This window comes from Lygodium microphyllum, chromosome 22 (genome assembly GCF_053477565.2).
Source record: "Lygodium microphyllum isolate KBCC chromosome 22, Lygodium_microphyllum_v1.1.10, whole genome shotgun sequence".
Taxonomy (NCBI): Eukaryota; Viridiplantae; Streptophyta; class Polypodiopsida; order Schizaeales; family Lygodiaceae; genus Lygodium; species Lygodium microphyllum.
Genome location: NC_141156.1, coordinates 115450444 through 115462804, shown reverse-complemented (window position 1 = coordinate 115462804; position 12361 = coordinate 115450444). Strand labels below are relative to the sequence as shown.

At 42.3% G+C, this 12361-nt stretch overlaps 1 long non-coding RNA gene across 2 annotated transcripts in view; it reads right to left on the bottom strand.

The window, feature by feature from the left end:
* Window positions 1-205: 205 nt before the first annotated feature.
* The window catches only part of LOC148017527 (uncharacterized), a 34977-nt gene continuing 22821 nt past the window's right edge, over window positions 206-12361 (bottom strand). For both annotated transcript variants that reach the window (XR_015687888.1, XR_015687889.1), the window contains exon 4: window positions 206-365. This is a non-coding gene — a long non-coding RNA (uncharacterized LOC148017527). The remainder of the gene's footprint in view (window positions 366-12361) is intronic.

Below are 12361 nucleotides of genomic sequence, written 5' to 3'. Positions count from 1 at the left end.
TTTCAAGCTAAAATCTTTAATCGAACCATATTCATAGATAATTTTTAAGAAGTGACGATACTAGCATGGCTTCCACTTGACCTCTTGTCCAAATTATGTACATTAGAATCAATGTTATTTACAAATGATCATGCTTATGGGACCAACTCACATCATGACAGTCAATCAAGACACAGAACCAAGCGATCATTTATGACCAAGAATGTAAATAATCCCTAAATCATCTTTAATTAGAAACACACAGTGATGTTCCAATTTCAACTCAAGAGAACATATTGGGAAGCTCAGCTTTACTAGAAGTTTCAAAGTGCATCCCAAACTCGTAGTTGGCAATGAGGAATTCCATTTCAATAGCCAATTCTACCCTGCATCCATCAAGATACTATATTTAGACATAAGCTACACGATACAAACCAAAATGCATATCCTCCACCTCAACAACTCCACATCTTGTTAGCTTCTTTTTGTGATATAATCATACCCAAAAAGAATTTGTAGAGATGATTGTATAACCAAATTTCCAATAAATCACAGAAGTAGAGAAACAAATACAAAAGGTAATGCAAAGCTAGATTTTTGTCTTTTAAATGAACATTTAGTAGCACAGCAATTATTGCATGTTCACTAGAAATATTATAACAATCTCACCTAATATGGGCATCTCAGACTGTGTAATAACTTGTGAGAATGTGCATCATATATATGTCTTCTACATTACTGAGTTGAGAGGGAAGTATGTTCACCATGAGTGTTTAACCATTACGTGTGCTTCTTCATTCCATTTGTTTTGCCTTCATGTGAGAGGGCAGTATGTTCACCATGAGTGCTTAACCATTACGTGCGCTTCTTCATTCCATTTGTTTTGCCTTCATGTGAGCTTTTACCTCCACACGTGCGTAGCCTTCATGTGTATTTATTTTTGAGCTAAGAGTGTCTGTTCTCAAGCAACTTGCGTGCAACTTCACACAATTATAGTTGCAATAAGTATTGGATACCCAACATTTGGCGAGGGTGAGACACAGTTAGAAAAATTTCAAGGGGGTCAAACAAACATCACTCCCCTCATAAAGACATCTCAAAGTCATGATGTAATTCATCCTCAGTAGGGATGGTTATTACATCTATTAACCATTTAATTTCCTTCATATGAATATCTTGGTCATGCTATTGTTGTGGTCTTCCAATTTTGGCCTCAGATATTGCTCTCAACCCCTATTTTCAGATTCATATTTGAACAAAAATAATACAAAAATAGAGTCAAAACAATCAGTACAATTGTCCTTTGACTACGATAAGAAAACTTGAAAGAAATCATGATTGAGATGACTTATAAGTTATGATCTAAGACTCATTAAACGTTGATGATGCTCACTAGGAGACCACTGGTAAATGATTACCAGGATGAAACCGAACAAGCCATCATCACTACCACATGAGACTATATGAGCAAAGCTAGCTGCTACCCCAATGGTGGTTGAGGCTCCTTTCCAAGTGGCCACATACGTACAATTAGCACAGTAACTCACCATAGGAGACAAAGGATGCAGCTTTGCACAGACTAGTATGTGGCCGAGAGACCACGGCTCCAAATGGATCCAATACTGCCATTACGGTACAGCCTTGATGCACCTACAATGCAGCTCAACCATACTAAGCTGAACAAAGTCAACAAGATGGACATCACAAAGATCGACATTCCAGAGAACATGGATCTCAACAGCAGCAGCACTTCACACAAAGATGGCTTCCACCACGACCATCTTCTCCATCTTTCTAATCAAGGCTTCATTATCAGACTGGGGTACATGGATATACATATTTCCTTCAGGATAAGATGTGCCGTAGGCTGATTTGGGCCTCCATACATTAGCTTCAAATTAAGACAGAGACTCTGCTATATCAGGGATGCCAATCGCAAGAGGTGGAAACAAAGAAGCCACACGCATGCAGATGCCACTGCCTACTATGAGATGCAAAGCTGCTACCTCTGCCTCTTCAAGGAGAGGTTGCATCCCTAGAAATGCCTACCACTCTACTTCTTCCCTCCCCCCGCCCCCCCTTCTCTCTCTCTCTCTCTCTCTCTCTCTCTCTCTCTCTCTCTCTCTCTCTCCATGAGATTGAATCAGCTGGAGTTCTCTTTTTACTTATAGCTTTTAGCTTTCTACTGTTCATTTACACTTACACTCATTGTTCTTTTCAAACAGTTGTATCACCATACAGATGATTGTAACTCATGGTCTCATAGGTCATGTTGGCCTCTTTCAAACAATAATATATAATTTCGTGTGTGTGTGTGTTTGTGTGTGTGACGTTCCAAAAAGTGACCTTCCTACATTGGCTCTGAGACTTGCCAAGACCCGGCTTGCACTAGAGATGTCTAGACAACCAGCATTACAGGGGGATACTAAGTGCTCGTATGCTCTCTGATAGAGGCATAGCTACGGCTACATGGATTACACATGGATCACCTCCCACCACTACAGTACACCTTGGACTGCCCTCACTTGGAGCTCAGCCAAGAGGAGCTGAACCACATCCTCAGGATGGACATTATTCAGATACACACATCAAGACATGGGTAACACCTATTGAGGATCAGGGGACGAAGATGGCTTTCTATTGGAAGCATCTTCTAGGCATATCCCTCGATGGCTCTATCATCTGCCCGAGATACATGGATGCACACGTCTCATGGTGTATAATACGCTATTGAAAAGCTCCATACATCCTCACACCAACTACAAATGGAGACACGCAAATAGGGTGCAAACTCCCCCTGGAGGACAAGATTTGCTAGCTCTGTCAACTCAAGCCAGAGACAAAGGAGCACTACTTAAGTAGAGATCCAGTGTATTACAAGTTCAAAGGGCATTCCATTGCTTGTTTAGAGAGGGATTTGGGCCACTACCTAGGGTGATGGATTTCTCGGATTACAGATGTCTCAAGCTTTTCTTACTAGAGCTACACTCTCATTGAGAGCACGTCTTATGGAGCCAAGAGTAAAGATAGGGAGCTACCAAGCATCGATCATTCCCCCCACTACAAAGCCCTCCTTGGACCGACTAGCGGCCCCACCACGGGAAACCACCCTAGACATAGCCATAGATAGGTGCAAAGCCCGTCGACCACGTCCAGCCAATCCACACCCCCATAGGAGGCATCATACAAAGGATACGACATCGTCATTAGGGGACCATACCTCACCGCTCTAGTTTCTCTATGCTAGATAGAGCCATGAGAGATATCTTGGAACAAGAGTGCCTCCTGAGCAGTTCCACATCGTATTTGGCTCAGACATCATTTTGTACTTATCAGACATGTATTGTTTATTGTTTATTTTTCACTTAGTTTGTGATAGAATTAGATGACAACTATCTTGGGACTTGGGAAAATTCCCCGACTTTTCAAATGTAACATTTTGGTCTCATAGGCTGATTTGGCCTTTTGTAGACATGACTATAACTCTCACTCTCTCTCTCTCTCTCTCTCTCTCTCTCTCTCTCTCTCTCTCTCTCTCATGGGTCTACCCTTATTCATGCCCACTCTATCACACTAAAGCTACAAATGCCTCATTGGAGCCACCATACTCAGATGGAAGCCTCCCCTATAACTACAAAAATGCCTTGTGCTCAAGCAACAACGAGGACATGTGTGTAAAGCTCATTGGTGTTGATGATGTCTGGGCTTGCAAAGCATTGGCTACTCCATTAAACTCTAGAGGGAGCTTATAGAGCATTGTCCCCACAAGGTGAGCCTCTGGAAGAGCGAATTGTATGTTATGAAGCTAATCTTGTACCTATGCGACATGAAATGACTAGATAGTATCCTTTGGCTCAAACTTCATCTATTGGAGTTGTCCATAGAGGGTAACTGCGCGCATGGTCAAGGGAGCCTCATACAACATCTGAAGCTTTGCCCAAATAACTGAAGTTGTCCTGCACGAGATGACCACAAGTAGAACCTCTTTGAAATACAAAGAAGAATAGCAAAATATGCATGGCCATCATCGAAATCCCATCTAAGCACAACTTTCTCATGGTTGTCCTTGTCCCGATCATCTAGAAGAGGAGTGGGAGGTTGAGGACGCTCTATAGCTCCACAAACTGTTAGAGATCATCGCCTGACCGGGACTGCACAGTCCAGTCGGACTGCCACGTGGCAGTCCAACTGCCTGCAGTCCAGTCGGCTGCATTAAATGCAGCCGACCTGCCCTGATTTTCGCCCAGATTCTGGCTATAAATAGCCGAGTTCTTCAGCAGTCTCCCACACTTCTCTACTCGCAGATTACAGACTGGTGGCACGCGCAGATTCCGTCTCTGTTCGCAGATTTCAGACAGGAGACAGTGCAGACTGTAGTGGACTTCGAGGTGAACAGAAGGTTGCATCGTCGAGGTGGAGACACGCAGTCCAGCGCACTGCGCCCGTGTACATATCTGCATATCTTTGTATACAGCACACTTTATACAGCAGATCTTCATCTTCCACTGTCTCTTTCTCTCTTCTCTCTCTGCGTTCTCTCTCTCTCAGTCCTACGCTTCCGCACCGCTGCACTCTGACACAAACCATGTACTATAATTGCTTTTGCACAAACCATGCTTTCATAATAGCACTCCATGTCAATTAATCAAGGCCGTGAAGTTTGTCATCAGTAGAATAACGAGGAGCCATCTCGAGAGGATAGGAAGAGAAAGATAAAGGGGAGAGAGAGAGAGAGAGAGAGAGAGAGAGAGAGAGAGAGAGTATAGCCAAGCACAACACAGACTGCACAAAGTAAGAGTTCAAACAATGTTGAGGGTAACTGATCACGAAATCTGCAAAAAAACAGGAGAATCAGCCAACCAAAGATGTGCCCAGCCTCCAAGAGCACAAGATGCTGCAAATGCAAATGCAGCAGATCAAAGCACAGACAAACCAGCATTAAATGCAGTCATCAGCATGAAAATAATGCAGAAAATGAAAAACGTGGACAGCAACATAAAAATGCAAATAATTGAAGGGTGAAAACAGGCTGAAAATCCCCAAAAACAGGTCGCCAAGGTTGCACTAGATAGAGGAAAGCAGGTCAGCACCAAAAAAACTGTGAGGGCAGACTGTCTATAGCAAAAAATAGCACCTGGAGCCCGAACACATAAGTCTGATACCATGTCAAAAGTGGGTGCAGTGATGGAAGTATAGAAGACTGTTGTAATAGACTGCACCACAAGAGAAAGGAGAAAACATAAGAAAACAAAAGAACAAAGGAACACTGCAAAGGGAGAACTCAAAGTTATGCCTGGGAAATGGATCCATATACCAAACACAAGACAGTCCCATACAACAGTGAGTCATTGGTTGCGTAGGCACTAGCACCGACTCCCTCTCTCCAACAAGGCTTGCACTAGAATCTGCAAATGATGAATGATAGACTATGGAAGAGGGAGCCTGAATATATAGGCCAAAAATAATGTAATAAATGCATTAGGTCAGCCAGCAATAAATGCCATAAATCACATAATAATGCCCAACAAAAAATGCCTAAAAACATATATAATGTCTGGCCCATTGAATCGCATGCCCAGACTCACTCATGAGCTAACTAAGACTGCTAATATACCAAAGACAAGTTTTCCATACCTGCTAGCCAATAGACCTACTACCACACCACCTAGCTTACCAACCCTACTCCCATGAACTCTACAAAATTTCTCACTAGCATTGTCCATCCTCATCCCTCCCCCCATCTTGGTGCCATCCTACAAGTCTCCAGATCTACTACACACTGCTGCCCAACCCTAGAGAGTACTCTAACGGGATCCAACAATGTCTACTAGCAACCATGAAGAGTCTCTCTCCCTCTTCTAATGTTGCATGCACTGGTGGACAGGAATCCTTCAATCCAGCTGGAATGGTGAGCACCTCGATACCTCTGGACATGCACACACAAGGCAACAAAGGTAGGAGATACAACCTCATGTGGAGCCAACTCAAGAACATCCTAGAAGTTGGTGAAAACGAGTGCATGGAAGCACTCCAAGAATATCTAAGATGAAAGACACCAAGTTGGACTGCACCAAAAAGGAAATGAAAGAATTTACAAGCAATACACAGGCTGCATTTACAGCAGACATAATGCAAACCATTCAAAAAGAAATGGCCAAGGAGAGAAAACACTCGAAAAGAAAGCCCTATTTTTTTGTCATGGAAAGCTGAAACATACAAAGTAATTTGTGCTCAACTTACATATCAAAGGTAGGCATTGAGGGAGAGCTACATGGAAGGAACATAGTCATGGCTCATATTCAACAAGTGATTGACACATGCAAAAATCATTTAGCAAAGCTATATGGGGATATAGGGGGATACAAAATACAACTAGAGAACATGAAAAGGAAAGGTGGGAAGATAAAAGAAACCCCCTAAGAAGTGAAATGAGAAATGCAGGAGATTCAAGCACAACTTACCAAAGGAGTGAACATCTGGGTAGAGATGACTAAATGCATAGAAGAAGAAGTGAAGGAGATATCAAAAAATTTGAAGTAGAATACCAAACACCCCATCGGCAAGCAAAGATGAGTTTCTAAATGCCACCATGGAGGAGAAGAGAAAAATACAAGCACTGCAAGTTTAGGTGGTGGGGTGGGAGAAAACGAACACTACATGTTTAGATGGTGGGGTGGATAGAAAAGAAAACCCTTGAAGATGCTCAAGTTCTACATCAAACTCTATGGTCGAGTGAGCTTGGCATGTTAGAGTAGATTCCAGAAAAGAAAACCCCTAACTCTTGTTAGAATTTGCCAATTCTGCGCAGGGCCCCATGTAATTTGTGTGGTCCGACCACTCATTAAAGTATCAAAGTCTAGTGTCTCTAAGACTTTAAAAGTAGTGACACTAGATTCTAGAGTTAAATCAACTCCAGTTGAGTCTGACTTACTTAAGACGTATTGTACTCTCATTCTATCATTCTAGTACTTGTATCTTTTGAGTGTGGGACTGCTACCAACTCTCTCTCTCTCTCTCTCTCTCTCTCTCTCTCTCTCTCTCTCTCTTTGTAATAGTCGATAGCGGGTTTTGTGAGAGTTCGTAGCAGAAAGGAAACACAAATACAAAGACAAAGGAACAGAGAGAGACTACAAGAAAAGAAGAAAGAAATCTGCACTAAACAAGGAACAAATGCTGAATACAAAAAGAGGACTGATCAGTACCTACATGCAGCCCATAGCATCAGTGAGGGCACCAAATAAAGCTGATAATGATGGTAGCACTAGAGACAAAGGAAGATGGAATCAAAGTGTGCTGCACACCAATCGAGGAAGAAGGAAGGCAATCTGCCAAGTGAGTAGGTGAGGCTATATACAGTACCTACATGCAGCCCATAGCATCAGTGAGGGCACCAAATAAAGCTGATAATGATGGCAGCACTAGAGACAAAGGAAGATGGAGTCGCAGTGTGCTGCACACCTGTCGAGGAAGAAGGAAGGTGATCTGCCAAGTGAGTAGGTGGGGCTATATACAGTACCTACATGCAGCCCATAGCATCAGTGAGGGCACCAAATAAAGCTGATAATGATGGCAGCACTAGAGACAAAGGAAGATGGAGTTGGAGTGTGCTGCACACCTGTCGAGGAAGAAGGAAGACGATCTGCCAAGTGAGTAGGTGGGGCTATATATAGCCAACTACCCCGAAATCTGGCCAACCTGCACTTTGGGCCCTAAAAATGGGCCGACCAGCATTTAATGCCGGTCCCAACAGCAATAAATGCTGGAAAAATGTTTGGAGACACGGAAAAAATGCCACGATGGCTGGATACCGTCTGGCAAATGGAGATAGCCTGGGAAATGCAGAAAGTGCTTAGGGAAAGCACATAGAAAGCTGACAAAAGGAGGGAATGCATAGAAGTGCACTCACATGGTCAATCTGGAGTGACACACTCTCTGTTAAAACAAGTAACAAACATGTTAGAGCTCCTAAAGTCCTTGTCTAACTCAATCTGAGGCTCACAAGCAAGAGATGACAAGGCATGGCAATCATGACTGCTAACACCTCATCTCAGATCTTGGATGGGGCTGTAGGCCAAAGAAGAAAAAAATCCTTGGGTGGCAAGAAGAATGCTAATGTCGATGAAGTCCATTGATGTAGACCGCCAATGAAGCTCCTCATCATGAGCCTAAAAATCCCCCTCTACAATACTAGAGGCCAAGAAAGCCACAACCGCATCACTCAAATCTTCTCCCTTTGAAAGGGATGGGGAGTATGAGGGAACCACCAGACGAGAGGGTAGGGAATGGGAAGGAACCTGTGGAGGAGATGGTGCACAAGTAAAAATGGGTGCAACAATAGAAAATTGCCTCGGATGACCTTAAATAAGAGAAGGGGAATGGAGCTTGTAGGGCCTGCTCTCCTGCCAACCTATCGCTAAAACAACTCCTAAAGAAGAATCCTCAATAAACACGGCTTGCTCAGTGAAGACAACCCAAGTACCAAATCTACTCATGCCAAAAGCTGAGAGGAGTGGAAAGCCCAAGTTTGGAACATGTAGGACTTTCGATAGGGAGCATAAAGTATGGTCTAGCAATAACACCAAAGTGTCCACACTACTATTAGGCACCGAAAAAATGTCACCAACAATTATAAAACCCTCTAATGGACAAAGATCCTATCACAAATCACCTCGTGGATTCATATGACTCAAAGCACCACTATCCACCAACCAGGGCTGCTCAGTAGATACAGAAGCCAATAAAGAAGGCTCCTCCTTCAATGCATGGATATGAGGGAACACAAGCTCATGGGTAGCAGCAGGTGTAGAGATAGAAGAAGGCTCGGATATAGATCCACCTCAAAACAAAGGTGAGGATACTTCTTCTAACATTTCTCCTCTAGATGTATCCCCTTCCCACAATATGGACATTTAGGCTTCTTCGAGTCCGAGTCAGAGCTGGAAGAACTCTCTTGTTGTTTAGCCTTTGACTTCCCTTTATTCTTCTCCCCCGCCAACCAAGGCAGCTTAGTAGACACAATAGCCATGGAAGAAGACTCCTCCTCCAATGCATGGATATGAAGGATCACAAACTCATAGATAACAACGGGTGTCGAGGTAGAAGAAGGCTCCGATGTAGATCCACCCTTCGCTCTCGGACAAAGGTGAGGGTACTTCTTTCAACATTTCTCCTTTGGATGTGTCCTCTTCCCACAGTATGGGCATTTAGGCTTCTCCGAGTTAGAGTCAAAGCTAAGAGAACTCTCCGATTGTTTCGCCTTTGACTTCCCTTTCTTCTTCTTTCCCCATCCCGAATCCCAAGCACTTGTATAGAGGGTTCCATAGGTAGCATTTTGAGACCAATAGAACAAGCCTTCTATGAAACATGGAGAGAATGGGGAGAAGGATCCCGTACAAACAGGCTAGGTGACCTCCGTCTTTCTTCACGATCATTGTCATGTAGTATCTCCATATGCTCTTAAGAATGGTCCTCGTCTGTATCATCAAAGTCGCGAAACTAGTTGTAAGACATCTTCAATATCCTACAAGACATCCACAAAAAACCTGCATTATGGCTGTAGACAGCCTCAAAACAAGAGGAATCAGCTATGAGATCACAATGGAGTCAATGTAGAGGGTCCGCCTAGGGAGAAAATAGACTATCATCTATACCACAGGAGGTTGTGGTTGATGTTGCAAACACCAAAATGCCAATACAAAATAGGCCGCCTTCAGGAGAACTGCAATGTTTCAACAAAACGATGATCTATATGACTGTGTTTTGCAGTTTGGGTAGTCTCCTTTGCAATAGATCAGCTTTGTCTCACTTAGGCAATGATACCATGTGAGAGTGTGTATTGGAAAGGAAACGCAAACACAAAGACAAAGGAATAGAGAGAGACTCCAAGAAAAAAAGAAAGAAATCTGCACTAAACAAGGAACAAATGCTGAATACAGAAAGAGGACTGATCAGTCCTTGCAAGCAACCCACAACGTCAATGAGGGAACCAAATTAGGCTAATGATGCTGGCAGCACTGGAGACAGAGAAAGATGACAGAGTAGGAATGTGTACCTGCCAAGGAAGAAGGAAGATGATCTGTCATGTCAATAAGGGAGGCTATATATAGCCAACTACCCCCAAATCTGGCTGACCTGCACCCTCAGCCCTAAAAATGGACTGACCGGCATTTAATGCTGGAAAATTGCTTGGAGACACAAAAAAAATGCTAGGGTGGCTAGATACTATCTGGCAGATGGAGACAACCTAGGAAATGCAAACACTGCTAAGGGAAAGCACACAAAAAGCCGACAAAAGAAGGAAATGCATAGAAATGCACTCAGATGGTTAGTCTAGAGTGAGATACTGCCTTCGTCAAAACAAGTGATAGACGTGTCAAAGCTCCTAAAGTCCTCTAACTCAAACTGAGGCTCACATAATCATGACTACTAACAAGTTCTGTCTTGCCATGCTCAACCGGGGTCACCACGCGATGTCCACTCAGCCGACAAAGGAAGAGGAATTGTTGTTTTAAAGGGAGAAGCTATTGTTTTGGAGGAGCTACTGTTGTTTTCAGCCTACATGCAGTCCTTACACAATCTTGCACACAACCTTCCACATGTGGCCTCTCTTAGCCATGCTTGTGATTTTCTCAATCCTACCTACCATTTTCTCATGCTTAAATTTGATGTATTGTGTCTATTATGAGCATATTATATTATGAATTTTAAGCATAGAAGAAGCTCACTCGATCATCATTTGGATTGCATATATATTGAATTGTAGATTTAGAAGGCCCAAAAATTTTTGCACTCTCATTTGTACCTACATGTGCATAAGTCTCTTACCAAACATCATCATCATTCATCAAGATGGTCTTCTTCTCAACAGCACATGGATTTTTTTCAAGAAAGCACATCTACAATATAAGCAGACTAGACATTAGGGACAAAAATGAGGCGAAAGGAGCCATGAAAGAAGCTAATCATTAAATAACAATGATACCTCTATCTTTTCTCTCTCTTTCCTTTCCTTTTGTCTTATACATAGAAACCTAATTTTTAAATTTGTGGATTTTCAAAAGTTTGTGCAATTTATCATCCATCTTGCTCATCTGATCCCAATTTCAAAGAAAATTTCAATTTCTCACACTCAGTGCCAAGAAATTTGGAGGTTTTTTATCCACTTGCCCAATTATCAACATTTATTCGAGAAAATTTGGTGCTTTTGCCCGATTCAAGCTCCGGTGCATGAATCTCTTATTGCCAACATCGTGTTATTTCTTCAACATTGGTGCAAGAAATTTGAGGCTATTCTCATGTTTGATTCCAACACACATCCCAAGGAGCACTCAAGTTGCTAGTTACTTTCAACATGTATCCCAAGGCAAAATTTCATTGAATTTCTAGCCGTAAGTTTAAAATTTCTTCAATTTCTTGAAATTTCTTTGGAGAAATTTGGGGATTTTTCTTGGCACACATCCCAAAGCAATGAACAAGTGCTACTACAACATTATCTTGTTGTTCATGTCAAAATTGGCATAGAAATTTATAAAACTTTGGAAAATTGTTGTAATATTTGAAGATTTCCAACATTAAGTTGCTAAAACTAATGTTTGATACATATTTCACTACACGTGCAGTGGTACACCACTGAATTGCTATAAGTTGCAAACTGGATAGTGATTTGTGCACTGTGGACCACGCTTTTCGAGGAGTTTGACAATTTTATACTTCCATTAGTATCGAAAGTTGGGATTTTGGTACTCTAGAGAGTACATTTCACATTTCAACTTGGAAGTGTTGGGCTGCTGAATTTGTGCATTTATTCGTAACAATGGCAAATTACACACCAAGGATCACAACAACATTTTGGGAGTCCTCACTCAAGAGGATAAGTTAGATGGCACCGGCATATTAGTTAAGTTGGAATTACAATAATGTGAAAGTATAAAGTATCGCTATGCTCAAGGGGAAGAAAGGCCTACAACCTAGTGGAGGTTTCAAGGCAAGTTAGAGGTAAAGTTTTCATATGCTTCTTGATGAAGCTTCAGCATTGTTTCACTAATAGATACAAAACTATGGAAAAGGATGACTTGACAGACTGTCCTCAATTATTGCAGCTTTGCCTAGATGCCTTTTAGTTAGAGCGGACTTCAATTCGAGCTCAGTCAAGTTCAATAGAGCAAGGATCCGGAATATTACCTAATGCTCAAAGGTAAAGGTAACATTGCCACTCCTCCAGTTGTGGATAGCTCTCGTATGTAGTGGATCTCGGATATATTCAACATGCATCCAAGGTACTGTGCTGACAGTATGACTGCCATGGAGTCACTACTTAGTGTACTAGTCATTGTGAGATATAGCCAAATGAGAATGGTTGTTACCGCGACTCTGAGACTATACT